A 17,669-nucleotide genomic window follows, 5' to 3' on the forward strand; every position below is an offset into this window, starting at 1 on the left:
TGTAAGGCTGATTTGGGTGCTCACCCTATCACCTGATTCACTCTCGATCGTGCCACTCTATTGTACCTCTGTCACTCCCCCTGGCATCCCATGTGAGACATTTTTCTTAGGCCCCACTTCTGACATACCATGCGAGGCTGACTTGTGTGCTCACCTTTTTCATTCCTTGCTAGGCTGACTTTTGTGCTAGCCTCTACCATACCCTGTGAGGCTGACTTTTGTGCTCACCCTTAACATGCCGTGTGAGACTGACTTGGATGCTCACCCTTTCACTCCTCTGCCACGCCATGAGGTATCGATAGCTAAGTCCCAACATACTACGCTACAACCCTACCGTCTTGGCATGAGGCAGTCCACATATACGCCTATACACTCACTCTTCTGTCTTGCTTCGGGGTGGCTGGGTTTACCCCTTACGCGGTTGCCAGTCGCTGCGCCAAACCTACCTCGGCATGAACAGACCATTCACTCCCTTTTTTGCGCTTGGCCTTTTTCGCTCCAGCTAACCAATCACTAGTTAGCCGTGCCCGTCGTCTGTTGCTCGTTTCGCCAGATTACCTGTAGCCTACTGGCAATCTGGATGGTAGCAGCCGAGACTACGTTCCACTTCTCCACCGATTGACACATCCGCTGAATAAGGGTATCAGGGGTTGTGTCCCAGCCACAGACGTCAAGCATTGCTCTTCTTTCGACGTCGAACCGATGACATACGAACAGTATGTGTTCGGCAGTTTCGTCTACACCTGGGCAGTCCAGGCAGACTGGGACCTCCGCGTGCCCGAACCTGGGTACTGTCGGAAACAGCCATGGCCTGACAGGAATTGTGTCAGGTGGAAGTGAACTTCCCACCCAGCTCGATATGCTAGGTATCAGCCGGTGGGTCCACCTACCTCTCGAGGAGTTGTCCCACTCACGCTGCCATCTGGCGACCGAGGTCACCCTGGTGCGCTCGCGGGCTCCCCTATTTCCACGTAGCTCGAAGCACTCCTCATCTTCCCGAATGACCAGCCCGACTGGCATCATGCTCGCTATCACGCAGGATGCATCGTGTGATACCGTGCGGTAGGCAGATATCACTCTGAGGCACATCACGCGGTAGGTGCTCTCCAGTTTCTGTAGGCAACTGGTTACCCCCAATGCTCTTGACCATGACGGGCCGCCGTACCTGAGGATAGATACGGCAACGCCTGCCAGTAACCTACGTCTACTGGCGCACACCTTTGAGCTGTTGGACATCATTCTCGATAGAGCCGCAACAGCAGTCGACGCTCTCTTGCATGTATAGTCGACATGGCTGCCGAAGGTCAGCTTGTCGTCTTTAATGACTCCGAGAGACTTCAGACTTCAGACTTCGCTGTGAAGTGATCGCGACTTCTCCCACATGGATAACTGCATGCTGTGCCGACTTGCGGTTGTTGACGATAACTACCTCCGTCTTATGGTGACCGAGCTCCAGGCCTCTCGCGCTCATCCATTCCTCCACCGTGCTGATCGCGTGTTCTGCGGTTAGTTCTACCTAGGGAAATGACTCCCCGTAGACCTCCAAGGTTACGTCGTCGGCAAAGCCGACGATCTTGACCCCAGGAAGGAACTTCAGTCTCAGAACCCCGTCATACATGAGGTTCCAGAACCCCGTCATACATGAGGCACCGGGCCTAGGATCGAGCCCTGCGGGACTCCGGCGGTAATCGGAACCCTTTTCTGACCGGCATCGGTCTCGTATAGCAGTACGCGGTTTTGGAAGTAACTTTCCAGGATCCGGTACAGACCCACCGGTAAGCTAAGCCTGTGTAACAAGAGCGCGATGGCATCCCAGCTTGCGCTGTTGAATGCGTTCTTCACGTCAAGTGTCACTAACGCATAGTATCGAATACCTCGCCTTTTTCATTGGATCGCTATCTCGGCAGTATTTATCACTGAGTTGAGAGCGTCCACTGTGGACTTACCCTTCCGAAAGCCAAACTGGTTGCTTGACAGACCGTCCGTACCTTCCGCGTACGGGGTTAGCCTGTTGAAGATGATCCTCTCAAGCAGTTTGCCAGTCGTGTCGATCAGACAGATTGGTCTGTACGCCGATGGGTCGCCTGGCGGCTTCCCGGGCTTCGGCAACAGCACCAATTTCTGCCTTTTCCATCTATCGGGGAAACGGCACTCGTCAAGGCATCTCTGCATAGCTAGCCTGAACATGTTCGGGTTCGCTATGATCGCTGCCTTGAGTGCGTTGTTTGGAACTCCATCCGGCCCTGGAGCTTTGTTCATTGCTAGGGATTTAGCCACTGCGAGTAGTTCTTCATTCGTCACTAGAGCCACCATTTCGGCCGTGCCCGCACTGTCTCGTAGTGCAGGTGGCCATGGGCTCGAGACGGGAAGAGTACTTCGATAATCGTTGCCAACCGGTCCGGAGACCGTTCTGGGGGTGAGGAGCCCCCTTTGGTCTTGGCCATCACAATCCTGTAGGCGTCACCCCACGGATTCGCGTTGGCACTCTCACACAGGTTGTCGAAACACGCTCTCTTGCTGCTTTTAATGGCCTTGTTAAGACTTTGTGGCCGGACTCAAGGCACCGATAGCACCTATCCACTGAAGGCGGCTGGGGTATGGTAATACGGCATACCGACCAGCCGATCTTCAGCTTCCCTTTCTCGGTTACCTTTTTGGCATCCGCCTTCAGTAGCCTGAGGTAGGCTACTTGGGTGCCAGAGGGTCCATCTCTAAATCGCACAGAGGCCCGCTCGATTGTGACGTCGCATTGTTCCTTAACTGCTGCGACGACATCTTCTGCGGTCGTGAACTCGTACAGATGTTTGCACTGCAGAGTCATTTCCGCCCCTAGCGACCTGACTTGGGCGCCTTCACCAAGGACCTCTTGGGTCAAGGCCTTGTATACCGCACTAGTTTGTGCGCCTCGCTTCAGCACCAGAAGCATTTCTCCCGTGTTGGTGCGTCTCACGCTACGCACATCTTGCACAAGGGCCGAAAGGCTTTCAGACGCCTTCATCGACTTTAGGACATCGGCGTATTTGTCCTTGTCGGTTTTTAACCACAAGGCCTCGCCTCTGTCCTTGGCCTTCTTCGCGGGCCGCGGTACCTCCGGTGTCGGTGCCGGCTTCTTCTTGGTGACCAGCGTCCAGGGGTTTGGGCCCCCCTGCCCCGGTCGCTGTCTGGGTTTCTCTGTCGGACTTCTCCCGACATTCCACCCTCTTGGCATAAGCCTGCTGTTTTTATCTTGCGACACTAACAGTTTTTCGGAGTTCCAGGAGACTCTGTTTTAACTCCTTGCTTATGTTTTGCTTTGCGCTAGTGTACTCGATTATTGAATCGAGTTACTCCACCACTTTGCGCATCGCAGATAGTGGCCCGTCCAGTGCGTTGGTAGGGCTATTTCCTACCGCTGCTGGGGGGTCACTGGTGCTTTCAGATGCAGCACTCATCGCTCCACTACTCTCCACACGGGGGGGAGACCTCGCCAAACCACCTCTAGCAAAGCGGTTTGGCACCTCCAACTGTTTATTTTTGTTTTTTGTTGACTCCATGTTTGATCCCACGAGTAGCGCGAGAATAAATGTCCGCCACGCCAGAGCTCAGCATTAACGTGGTAAGGGACGCTTACTGTGGGGGTTACCCAGGTACCCCACAGGCTCCGTTAACGATCGAGCATCTTTTTCACCCCCTCGATCACTCATCCCTCGACACGGGTCGCTTCACGCCTTGGAATTGGGGTTATGACCTACCTTGCTTTACGTGGTGACCTCGGCCCAGATCATCACAACCATCCTCCTTTACCAGGGCTTTGGACCTGTAGCTCTGGTTCTCAATAGTTCCATGTACATATATTATTACAGACATGCCACTATTGAGATCCGTCATTCGCTAGCGGAGTGGTTTGCTAAGGCAGCTTGCAGATGACGGTGTGGTCTCTATTACAGGTCCTAAAGCCGTCGACTTGCAAGGACCACTGCAAGATACCTTGGACAATTTGTCTGCTTGGGCTCTCCAGCTGGGTTTCGAATTCTCCACGGAGAAAACTGAGCTAGTCGTATTTTCTATAAAGCGAGAACCAGCGCAACTACAGCTTCAATTAATGGATCAAACTATTACTCAGGTTTCAACATTCAAATATCTCGGGGTATGGTTCGACTCTAAAGGTACCTGGGGATGTCACATTAGGTATCTGAAACAGAAGTGCCAACAAAGGATCAATTTTTTCCGTACAATAACTGGAACATGGTGGGGTGCCCATCCAGGAGACCTAATCAGGCTGTACCAAACAACGATATTATCAGTGTTGGAGTACGGATGTTTCTGCTTTCGCTCCGCTGCCAACATACACTTCATCAAACTGGAGCGAATCCAGTATCGTTGCTTGCGTATTGCCTTGGGTTGCATGCACTCGACCCATACGATGAGTCTCGAAGTGCTGGCGGGCGTTCTTCCGCTGAAAAATCGATTTTGGGACCTCTCATATCGATTGCTCATTCGATGCGATATTCTGAACCCATTGGTGATTGCAAATTGCGAAAGGCTTGTCGAGCTTAATTCTCAGACCCGCTTCATGTCCTTGTACTTCAATTACATGGCACAGAACATCAATTCATCTACGTATAACGTCAACCGTGCTCATCCCTTAGATACTTCTGATCCAACTGTATTTTTCGATACATCCATGAAGGAAGAGATTTGTGGAATTCCGGATCATATTCGCTCACAAGTGGTCCCAAATATTTTCTATAACAAATACTATCAAGTCGACTGCGCCAAAATGCTCTACACTGACGGATCAATTCTCGGCGACCTTCACAGTAGAGAGTTGGTACAGGATTCTCGTCTGAACAAAGCCGTCTTTCAGGTAAGAAAACTGACTTGCACTGCACTACAATGCACTGCCTGATATAATACAATGCTTATAATGTTTATACTCCAGCTCTTGCTGTGATAAACACCTTTATCGCCTAACTTAAGGTAAAGTTACATTAAAATCCTAGCATTAACCCTTTCATGCCCAACTTTTTTCTATTGCATATAGGGTTTCAAAATTATTTTTTCTTGAAAACGGTAAGATCAAGAAACGCAAAAAGACTTATTTCAAAAAGATAGGTACTTCCCTTGCAGTGCTAGAAGCTGCTCAGTTTTTACCTTCCAATGCTTCAATACAATTCTCCTGGAATATTTACAATAATCCAATTGCATGGAAAACGTAGCCAAAGACAGGCTAAATTGATAAGTTTTATCAGTTTTCAAAAATATTCCAACATTACGAAGATATATGAAAAATTCATTTTCCGTCGTCAACGTAAACTGTTCCTGGCAGCACTGCTCCAGCAGAATTCAATCAGACTAATTGCAATAACTTCAGTTCTAGAGCTGATCCTTGTAACTGTTAATGCTCAAATGAAAGGCAATAGTCACATTTATTAGCATTACTTCCTTTTGCGAGCAAATCATGTCTCAATCAAAAGTTATAGCTGTTTACAAACGCTGTTGTCCACAAACAACATGGGCATGAATGGGTTAAACAATGCGCGTGTGTAACGAATGAGCGCTCGGTTATGAATGAGAATTAGACATATGATTAAAACTGATTAAATGATTGTAGTTTTAATGGGTGAAGGGTTTTAATGGGTGAAATCTCGTCTGCGATTGTAGTACGTGATCCTGTACGCGAACCTAGATTTAAACCTCAAGTTAGACCAAAAAATATAATTATATTTTAGTACTAACTATATCTTTTATTTCACAGCTTCTGGAACCAACAATAACTAATAGCAAAATCGCCGCATCTTCATATTTTTTAAAAATAGCCTCTTTTTTATATATTAGTAAAATATGTATCATTAATACGCGACGAGATACGAAGCAACGAAAAGCGTCATTCAAATTGTACATCGTAGTACGCATCAGTATTTTTCTGTAAGACTTCTTCTACAGGACTGACTGACAAACAAAAGCAGTGATTCGCTCCAACAATCCATTTATTGAGATACTGCAGTTGCTTACATCGTTGTCTCCTAAATGTTTACCAATCTCATTGGTACTTTTCGAATGAAGAGATTTTTTTCTTTGTCATTTACTGAGATGTGGGAATTCGATCAATTCCAACACATAGGTTGTTCAGTTGGACTACTACATATCTGCAGTTAGACCCTTTTAGGCCTTTTGCGGACGACATCCAGCTGAACGAGATACAGTCGTCTCTACAGGCGGAAGAAACGATTGAGACTATACTAAACATGGACACCTATCAATCGGATGGCTCTGCAATGGATTCTGCTTTCAGACTGCTTTTTGTATCTACTAAGGCGGAGCCAAACAATTGGCTTTCAGTTGAACCAACGTTGGTTAAACGGCGATTTTTTTTAAAGAAATGGTCGGATCAGGTGCTGATCAAAAGTATTGTGGCGTGTCAGACCAAGTAGATATTCTATTGTGAGTTAAGGTTGCACAGAGATTGGGCAAAAATTGAAAACGAAAAAAGCAGTTTTTTCCACACCGTTTGTTAGATCTTCATAAAAATCAATCAGCTTATGTATAATGTTGTTACAGTATTGCTGATTAATTTTTATGAAGATCTAACACACGATGTGGAAAAAATTGCTTTTTCGTTTTCGATTTTCGCTTCTTCTCTGTTCAACCTTAATTGGGCGCAACTAACAAAAAATCTTTCAGGGACATGCTGTATTTTGAATCTTCCGAGTTGTACGAACTATACTCGAATGCACGGCTCACAGAAGCAACTGGTTAGATTTGACTGATGAATTTGATTTGATATGACGAAGCGTGATTGACGAGGAATTAAATTCTGTTCATTCCCTACAACACAAAATGTAGTCTAACTGAAGGAATCACGACAGAAGAAAATCCATCTAAGTCGGAAAGGAAGTCAAACAGGATCCGTTCACGATCACAAACATTAGTGAAACTCAGATAATCAAGTTGTAGCGGGCTCGAATATTTTTATAGCAGCTTATCCAGAACAACTTCTTCGACTACCTGTTTCGTACCTACAGTATCTTTTTACAGTCAATGCTAATGAAGAAAATCGATGCCCCTAAGGAGCAAGCCCAAATGATGTCGGATATTATGTTTCCGAAAGCAAGCCAGAAAAGATTTGAGGTAATCGCACTGAACACCGTTTATTGGAATTTTGACGTGTAAGTCGCCTCCGGCGAACAGTAACAGATCACGAGAAAACGTTAACATTCCTGTGTACACGCATGCGTTTGTTTAAACATGAATGCAAACGAACTCATGTAAACGAATAGACCACCTACACATTAACTCAACAGAATAAATATAAATGGGCAGACACGCTAAATGCGTCCAAGTGTGCACACGTTCACGTGCTCACAACTAGCAGACGCACGCCGACTAAAATGTTCATACACACACGCACATAAGAAGTACAAAATCATGTATACCATCAACATCAGAACACACAGTTAGACTGCTCTTTGAACTATAAGTCGACGATGGAGCCTCTATTTATTGCCAGAGCAAAATTAACAAAATTCATTATAACTTATCAGATAACGAAAGTAATCATGAGAATTTCTTTAATAAGCCAGAAGTGAATTAACCAAAGATCCACAAATTCAATTTGGTGCCAGTATTAGTTTTATGATCTCATCAGCATCGATGACGGAGAGCATTAGCCAACAAGACTGTACAAACAGTCGGCGCCGCAAATGGCAGTTATTACACTTAAAACGGAAAAATGGTCAATTCTCAGATCAACGACACTGAAATGCTTCATTATTGTTCTCGACCAAACTCACTAATCATTATCCAATGCATTGTGACGTCGATGCCCACCGTTGGAAAAGCTGGTACGACGGAAAACGCGGAAATAAGCAACTACTACCAACTAAAGCGGGTGAGATGTAATTTTTATATCAGAGAAAACCGTTTAGGGGCCGTGCATAAATGACGTAGCATTTTGGGGGGTAGGGAGGGTATACCAAATTTGTGACGAAGTGTGACGAGGGGGAGGGTAGGGTCTGAAGTTGTGCGACGTAGCATTAAGTTTAAAACCCATTGTTGAAAACAATTTAATGATCCTCCATTCCCAAGAGAAATAAATTTAAATTCAAACATGTTACTTTTGATGCGGTTTTTCATGAGGTAAATTTTACGATTCGCAGAATTACAAGTTCGCAAAAATACGAAAAGATTTTGTATGCGGATTTAACTTGCTACATTAGTTAGCTAATGTAGGTAACTAGTAGACTTAGTTTGCAAGCTGAATTAAAACACAAACAAAATTTAGTAATTTAGATTAACGTATGCTTCTTAAAATTATTGGCAGCTGTAGGATTGTAAACTGAGATAACTTCTCTTCATGCTCCCCTTGACATATAAAATTTAGAACAAAACTATCAACACTATATTTGTCATGAAATGGGTTTACTTTGCACGCAATTTTCTGTTATAATGGAAATGTTGATGAAAGTCGTCAAACATTTCGAAAGGACATGTACATTACCCGGCCGCTTTGCATGGTACGCGGGGGAGGGGGTAGGTAAATGCTACGTTATTTACGAGGGGGAGGTTGGAATTTTGTGACCAAATGCTACGAGGGGGGAGGGAGGGGTCAAAAATCGCCGAAAAAAAGCTACGTCATTTGTGTACGGCCCCTTATCTACATTATATAGCAGGTGAGTTTCGAACTTAACTGATACTTTCATATACCTAATAATGAGTTTTCTTTTAGATCGTATTACACTATGATAGTCCGACATGAGCATCACCAACTTCCACTACTATAGCAACTCTGAACTCGATGGCAATGACGAATTCTATAACGAGTCATGCAAGACTTAATACTGAGATGCAGATGACCAGAGACTCCAGAAGTGCCTTTTGTTGTATGGAATTTCAACGACAGCTAAAACTATTTAGACTGAAAGCATTCTGTGTTTGAACTCAAAACACCAACCGATGTACTCCTCCTGCGCGCATCGAATTTAAAGCGATGAACGAAAGTAGCCAACGGCAAGGAATACATTTTCTGAGACGATGTAGTTGATTTAGCTGAACCGACTGTTACATATAGCAGAACTCCGCTAAGCTCACGGTGTATTTATTAGAACAACTTTATGCAAAAAAAAAATCAGTATCTCTGAAACTTCGGAAAATGAAAGAATGGACTTTCCCCTTTCATTTGAAACTAAGATCAAAATGATCCGTCGGGGGGTCCAGAGCAACTTTTTTTAAAGTTTTTTTTCGTAACAATATTGGTTTTACTACTCGATCATATTTTCCCTAGATGGTGCTTTAGACATTCGAAACACACTAAACGTGAGAATTTTATAGAAAATTTAATTGTCTACAAGTTTGTTGACAGCAAAAAATTGATCTGAAATCACACGGAAAAGTTGTTTAAGATTTTAACAAAGTTAGGGGACTTGTGGGTAAAATGAACAGGGGGGGGGGTAAAATGAACAGGTAGCCAAATCAAGTCAATGTTAGTTAAATTTAGAACGAACTTCACAGAAACGTGACCTGCCAAGTATTCAAAGGATATTGAAATAATTTCTTTTGATAAAAAGCTGTCGAATGTGAAATAAATATGATGAAAACCAAAATCGGCATTCATGTTTGTCGCTGATATTAAATTCGGCATGTAGAATATAAGGACTCTTGTGGTAAAATTTTAATTTTATTGTGAAAGTGGTGTTACATGACAGTAGTTGAACCTCTTGCAGATATTTCACAGCAATAAGTAGGGATCAAGACAAATCGGCTCAATCGGAACGGCTGTTTGAAAATAAAAAGTCTTAGGGGGTAAAATGAACAGGTTGTAGTGGGGGTAATATGAACCATCTTGCTGCTCCAAGTACCAAGCCTCAAAATTAATCGCTAAGTTCAAGTTGCTTTATCTTCACTGTTCTCCAACAGATCCTTAAATTTTAAACACCTATGGATAACCCCAAGTTTGTAGATGTGTTTCCATATCACAGAATTGTAAATTGGTTAGTATTACATGAAAATTTGATTTTTCCGTGACAAGTTTTTTTGCCTACAAAATTCCCTGTGTGTATGCAATGCTCATGAGCCGCTGGGACATCAGCATTGCTCTGAAATTGCTTTTCAACGCTAAGCATTGCATACATACAGAACCTTTTGCAGGTCACTAGAAGGTGTTCATTTTACCACCAGCACATGTTTTTTTACCCACACGCTATAAACATGTCTCTTTTTTGGACATGATCTGAAATCAAGAATAATGTTTGAAAACTTGTGTTTATGTCGAAATATTTTCACCAAATATGTACAAAACATGTCTAACAAGAAACGTATGAGGTGATTGTAGTATCTCAATCACTTATTAGTTAGAAAATAATGACTTTGCTTAACGTGTTCCTTTTACCACCAGTTCCCCTATATCTAATATAGTTTCACACGAGGCATAGTGGTTTGGAAATATATTTTCTCGCACTTATTTCGCTACCAAAAAAATAATTGGGTTTAGTGACATGAAAATATTTGACGGAATTCATTACAACTTCTTCGTTGACAATTCCTATTGACCTCCTGAAAATTAGGATGTTTGACAGAGACAGAAAACTATTTGTGCTTTTGGTTCAAGTTTGTAATCTTTCCCGATAGGTTCGAAGGAACTACAATTCATCGGAAGGTATTGCTTGGTTAAAAGGTTTTTCTTACATTTATGTTTTAAAAAGGACCATACATCGCATAATTTAGGTTATGATCATTATAATTCTGTTCAAGACGAAATGTTGGGACACACAGCTTATAACCACTGAAGTAACTGTCCAAATTAGTGATTAGCGTGGAACGATTTATTCAAATTTTTTCTGCAAAGTATATTGTGGTAGTTGGATTTTACGGCCATTTCCTATCAATTATGCGAGAAATCGTTAATAAATTGATCCTAGATTATGCGAAAACAAAATATGATTTGAGTACAAGAAAAACCTTATATACATACAAATCCACGAATATATCCCAAAAAAATTATCTTGATCCAAAAACTCAAAGTTTTTTGTTCACTGTTTGTCACATTGAGTTAACCCTTTATAAGGCCCAGAATTTGGGGCTATTAATGGATGATATATTAATAGAAACACGGTTTTTTCACTTAGTTTATAATATATTTACATTTATTTCGTAATAAAATAATGTTTTGAAAATATACTTGGTACCGCCCGTACTGCCGTTAGAAAACAAGACAAATCGAGCTGGATCGGAAATTCAGAAAGAAATTAAGGTGAGTTACTGGTTATTACCTGATTAACAGCAAATAACCCATGGATTCTGAGGATAAGTTGAAAAGTGAGACCACAGATTACAGATTTTCATTTATTCATTTAATTTTTATCTTTGCCATTTTTACCACTCATAAACCAAATTTTAGGATTAAAAATAGTTGTTTTTACAAATTTGCTTCACCAAGTTATAGGGTTTAGAGTATTTTTTTTCAACATCTAGCTAATTTTATTATCCAAAAGGAAATCGCCGTATTTTTTTCAAAAAACTCTTCACCAATCTGACACTTTTCACTGTATCTCAATAAAAAGTAATAAGAAGAGTTGTCAGACTCCTAACAAGTAGATTTCATAAGATTGGAACGCTTCTCACTTCATATTTCTGCGTGAACGAAACGAAAAGGTGGCAATATAGTTGCCACTGCCTTATAAAGGGTTAAACAACTTTTCCGGATAATTTCAAATCGGTTTTTAGTTTTTAACAAAGTTGTAGACAATTAAAATATCTATCAGATTCTCACTTTTAGTGTTGTTCGAATGTCTAAAGCACCATCTAGGGACAGAAATATGAACTAGTTCTATGGTAAAATATGTTTTCACGAAAAAACTTTAAAAAAGTTGTTCTAGACCCCCCGACGAATTATTTTGATGTTAGTTTCAAATGAAAGAGGAAAGTCCATTCTTTCATATCCTGAAGTTTCGAAGATGCTGATTTTTTTTTGCATAAAGTTGTTAAAAAAAGACACCTTGAGCTCATCTATTCACAGCACAGGAAAATTAAAAAACGCTTTGTTTTCAACTAAGATCAAAGTGACGCAGAATGTCCAACATAAATTAGAAACACCAGTTACAAAATAAATACATAATCGTAAGTAGTGACATTTTCTTTTTCTTGTTGAGAAACTCATAAAATGACAACCAAATCAAGCGAAAAATGCAAACAAAGAAGAGGAAGAGTAAAGCGGTCTTTGCTTGTGGTCTCTCTGGCTGCCAGAAGTATAGCAGACGGCTGCCAGTCATGCCTCCCTCAAAACCGATGGGCGAAATCCTGCACTGAGAGACATAAATATGCATAGTTAGCATACTTTCTAGTCCCGTTTCTTTTCTTCTGCTGTGATTTTAATGCATTTTCATGCATATACTTCTAGTAAGCATTCAATGAGTGGATAGACCGAATATGCTCAATGCATAAAATTTACAGCAGAAGAAACGAGAGGCAGATATTAAAGTATGCTATCAATGCATACACTGAACAAAAATTGTTGCAATATAGCGTATGATTTGTCATATGAACGATCAAAAACTCGATGTTAATGATCTCGAATGTCAATCATGCGAAATAATAATGTATCCAAGATCGAATGACTTCATCTCTAAATTGTAATGAACAGGTTTGTGATTTTCTTATGATAAACACAACACTAAATGATTGGCTAGCTCTCGAAAAAGTAAAAGATGACGCTTATAATTATTATTCCAAATTAAAGCAGTCCCTAATTCATTTATCATCCGCCTTCAATATTCGGGATGAATCAAATGATAATCATTTGGTGCGCTTTTGTGGTTATTTCGTTTTCCTTACATATAAATTTCGGAAGTGAAAAGTGCAAACAGCTAATCAAAGCCTAAGTGTGGTAAAGAAAATATAGGTTAAGCAATTAAATGTATAAGAGGTAAAATGTTAGGTAACACGTTCGTTTACGATACAATCTATCTGTTACTTGGCGACTACAATAATCGGAACATCCGAAAAACCGCATCATGCTATACCGTATGTTACAGATTTGCTTTGCATTTATAAATTTTCTTTCATTATTTCCTTAAAGTAGCCAAAATCAGTGATCGGTAAACCGCATATATGCTATTGGGATTTTCGATTGATTGACACCGGTGTAGTGGATTGCACTGGTTTTGCACTTTCTAGCAGAAGTGTCAATGAAACATATTGCGAATCTTTTCTAAAATTCACATCGTGACATTTCAGCCATATGCGCCACCAAGCCGTGCGCCGAGTTACGCGCAGAGCCGTCGAAAGCCGCGTCGGACCCCAAGGCTTGTATGACTGCCGGGCCCTTTTAAACCTAAGCCCTCTCGTTCAGTATGTGAGTCCGTGGTTTCTATAAGTCTCCGGTTGACTCATATTGCCAAATCCACAGATAGCGTGCCAGACATGTGAATTCCGATAGCTTCTTATTCCGTGGTATCCGAATCGGGTAAAATTGCCCTAGCTACGAGTTTTTCAATTTGTTGAATCAGTAATCAGTATCATCTAGCTCAAATGGTACGTTCCCCATGTTGATCGGAGATTTGTACCTTGCCATGAATTGTCTTTTCATGATTTCCCTGATGGGAAGGATTGGGAAGTGGTATGGTTAAGTATAAGGAATATACCCAAGAGACCACGAAGCATTAATTAATAACTTTAGACATTAAGGCATCGCAAATTTTTTTTTATTTTGAATTCTCAAAGACCCCGCCCCCTCTCATATTGTGACAAATGTCAAAGTTAGCTCAGATGTCAAATTTCACAACATTTGGATAATTCTAGCCTCCCGCCGACTTCGCTTGAAATTTTTTAAATTGGTGCTATGGGAAAATATGTAGGAAAAATATATTAAATGCTACAACGTTTGAAGTCGCAATCAGAAAATTACAATTTATACCTCTTTTTAAAGGAAATAAACTTAGTATTTGAATGGAGATAATTATGTTTCTAGAAAAATAAGGGAACGTGGGGTACTGGGTAATTTTGGCCCCAAAATCCCCTATTTTAAATAATTTTTCTGCTCCGGAACCTTTTTGACTTTTGTCAGAATACGAGAAGTGGGGGTTATAGGGCCTTTTGTCATTCATAATAAATTTTATCATTTTCTCGTGCATATATCTCTATTATTTTTCACTCAATTTTAATAAATTGTACCTTGTTGAACGTAAAAAATCTTTAGGAACAAAATAAAAATAAATTCGTTTTCGGTAAAATTCAGAAACAGAAACAACTAATATTGTTCATTCTGTTATTCATAGTTACCTGACGAATAGAAAGCAATTTGTATCTGTAGATGGTGAACGTAGTAGCCTTGCTCCCATTGGAATCGGTGTCCCTCAAGGTAGTAATATAGGACCTTTGTTATTTCTGTTGTATATTAATGACCTAGGTAACTTGAGGCTTACTGTAATTCCTAGACTGTTTGCTGATAACAAAGCTCTGTTTATCCCAACAATGATGTCAATACTATTATTAACTCGATCGATAACGATCTAAGGGTTCTCGACCAATATTTTAAAGCAAATTTATTATTAACCATTCTAAAACTAAGTACATGATCTTCCGATCCATACGGAAAACTTTACCAACACATCATCATCCCAAACTTAGAGATTGAACAATTGAAAATGTGGACTGTTTCAAATATTTGGATATACACTTAGACCCTACGTTATCCTGGACACACCATATAAAATTTGTTGAAAAGCATGTGGCATCCTGTTGTGGTATTTTGTGGAGAGTTAAAGCGTTTGTTCCCCAGTGAGCTCTGTTGAACTACTACTTTTCATACATTCATTCACAACTTAACTACTTAGTATCGATATGGGGCGATCAACGAGATCTCACCTTAAAAAGCTACAGACACTACAAAACAGATCACTGAAAATTATATTTCAAAAACCACTTTTATATTCGACTTTGTTGTTATACTCTGAAAGTGCCCACAATATTTTACCCATAGCTCACTTATGTGACGTACAAACACTATTATTCATACACGACAATCTACATAACTCCATCGCGCAGCATAATATACATTTTACAACTTTAACACATTCTCGTTCAACACGCCGAAATAGTAACTTGCAACGCATTCGAACAGTCACAAACCTTGGCTAAAAGCGGATTCTTTTTATTGGTCCTACCAAATTTAATGCACTTCCACTTGACATGCAGAGAATCGACAATCGTACCATCTTCAAGGCTAGATGGAAACAGTACTTTAAACATAGGCTTAACGAAATATTTAATTAATGATATTGTTTTGTAATTTAATGTAAACATCCGTCAGCAGTATTTAACTTTAATTTAATTTATAATGTGGATCCTTTAACAGGAAATCTATTTCCACTGGGATTCCACCTTAGTTAATTATCTTAACTTAATTGAACATCAATAAATGTCTGTCTCAGCTCAGTTTGTTTCATTTGTTTTTGTTGCCATTGTTCATGGGCTGAGACAAGTTGCGTCCACTACCAGGGGGCTCTTGTATGAGTTCTTTGGTGTGGGGAAGTGTGGTGGGCAATTGAAAAAAACCATAATATACCTTTCCTTTTCTTTCGCGATCTACGTGTGGGCCTGGCCGGCGCCGTTATTGATCAATAAACACTTTAGAATTTCCATGAGTTGCACATTGAAAGATGATTCGCTACTCCCAGGCATTAATTATGTTCTGATTCCCTGTGCAGTTTCGGCTAGTTAGCAATGGAAATGCTAACTTATAGCTTATCTAGAGTTTTAAATTAGAGCTTATGGTTACTTGGCTAACGACACAAAACAATTAAAACAGAGTATTCTGCACCCCCGGAAGGATCCCGAACGATCTGCAGGTGATACAATAGCTGGAATAATACTTCCAACCCCCGGAGGGATTTAGAATTTTTATTTTAACGGTGAGCATATTCCGTCATCCATTTTAAACGCCGGTTAATTAAGGTCAGTCTACCTTCGCATCTCGCCCAGAGTAGAAACTAAAAATCGTTCCGCTATAGATACACGGCAAATACAACTGCAGACGAATTGTGTTGCTATTTGTTTTTGGAAATGTCCTGTAAGACCAGCTACTCGGGAAGTGAAACAATTACGAAATGTACAGATTGTGCTCAACCTGGGAGAAGTTAACGCCCTGCAAATGCATCATATCAAACAATCAACACAGTCGTTTGTTTCGCCGAACAACGTTCAGAACACCAACGAAAGCTGTCACGTTAACAACATCATCTCCACAGGGCTCTAGAGAGATGTGCTTACACGAATTATCTCCACACGCCCCACATGATTAACAAATGTATGTCAAGATACGGAGAAGTGGCTTACATAAGAGCTATAACTTCGCGTTTTTCCGGGTGTCTCTAACGTTGTTTTTGTTGTGAGAATGCTCCCGTACAAACCAACTTTTTCATACGTCACAATTTTATGCGGATCAACCGAAAATGGGACGATTCATCAGACAATACTGGTTATGCAACCACGGTAGATTCTTATGCGCGAATTCTACAAAAAATTCTACAAAATGACACTGCACCACGGAAAACATCGTGCAAAAGCAGCTAAGAAAAGTTCACCTACTGTAACCGTAAACAGCATACCGTTATCTTATGCCAAACCACTAACGGCTACAAAACCAATATCTACGGATCTGACAGGAATAAATATTCACTCAGGAAGAATCACGCCCAGTGTCTCCAAGCCAACAACCGGCACCATCAGCAAAAGGGCGAACGTAAAAGAGGACGGATGCGTTTGTCCGTGCCCTCGCATTTCTGTCTGACGCTTTCTTCGAAAATACTTTGAATTGGCTTCTCAATATTTTGTAGTGTATTCCGTCGATTCAAGCAATAAAACTCGTTTTATAAATTTGTACACAACGTAGACAACTCCCTTGAGAACATTTGTTTTAACAAATGTCAACTAACAAATAAAGTTTTCATTTTTTACGCTTTTATTATATAACAATTTAATAAGGCGAATGATTACAAAGAAATTACTATTGCTATTTTTATTGCTCTTCTATGAAAACCGGACGTGTTTTCCTATCTTCCGGGTAAAAACGAGGGCCCCCTAATACGACCCGGGCCCCAGGGCAATTGCCCTGGCTGCCTCCCTCTCTTATCGGGCCTGGTTACGCACATGTTCTTTTTGCATTAGTGCAAGCGAAAAAACGGTTTGACGTTTATTTTTGTTTCGTTCGCACTCATTTGTGTCACATATAGCAACAAATCGACGAAACGATAGTTTATCTCGGGATAGGCAATACCCAGTTTTCTGCACGTCCGCTAGAAAGTGCAAAAACGGTGCAGTTCCAGTGCACTCCACTACATCGGTGTCAATCAATCGAAAACCCCATATATTTCTATGCTAATCGCTCCAAATGGTTCAGACGATACTCGTGGAAAACGTTCTGACAGACAGCACTGCGGAGATTAATAAAACATGCGTCGTAAAATGGAACTGCGATAAATAGACCCCAATTCGGACTACACCAGCTTTCATCAACGGAAAAGAACGTCAACATTACGTTACCGTTCCGTCAGGATAGGTTGAATGCATTTCTCACACGATCCGAACGTTCAGATTGAACTAGGGTTGCCACCCCTCCGGGTTTGACCCGGAGACTTCGGTTTTCGGGAGCGATCTCCGGGCCTCCGGGTTTTACTTCAATTTCTCCGGGTTTGGTT

This window comes from Topomyia yanbarensis, chromosome 3 (assembly GCF_030247195.1).
Source record: "Topomyia yanbarensis strain Yona2022 chromosome 3, ASM3024719v1, whole genome shotgun sequence".
NCBI lineage: Eukaryota > Metazoa > Arthropoda > Insecta > Diptera > Culicidae > Topomyia > Topomyia yanbarensis.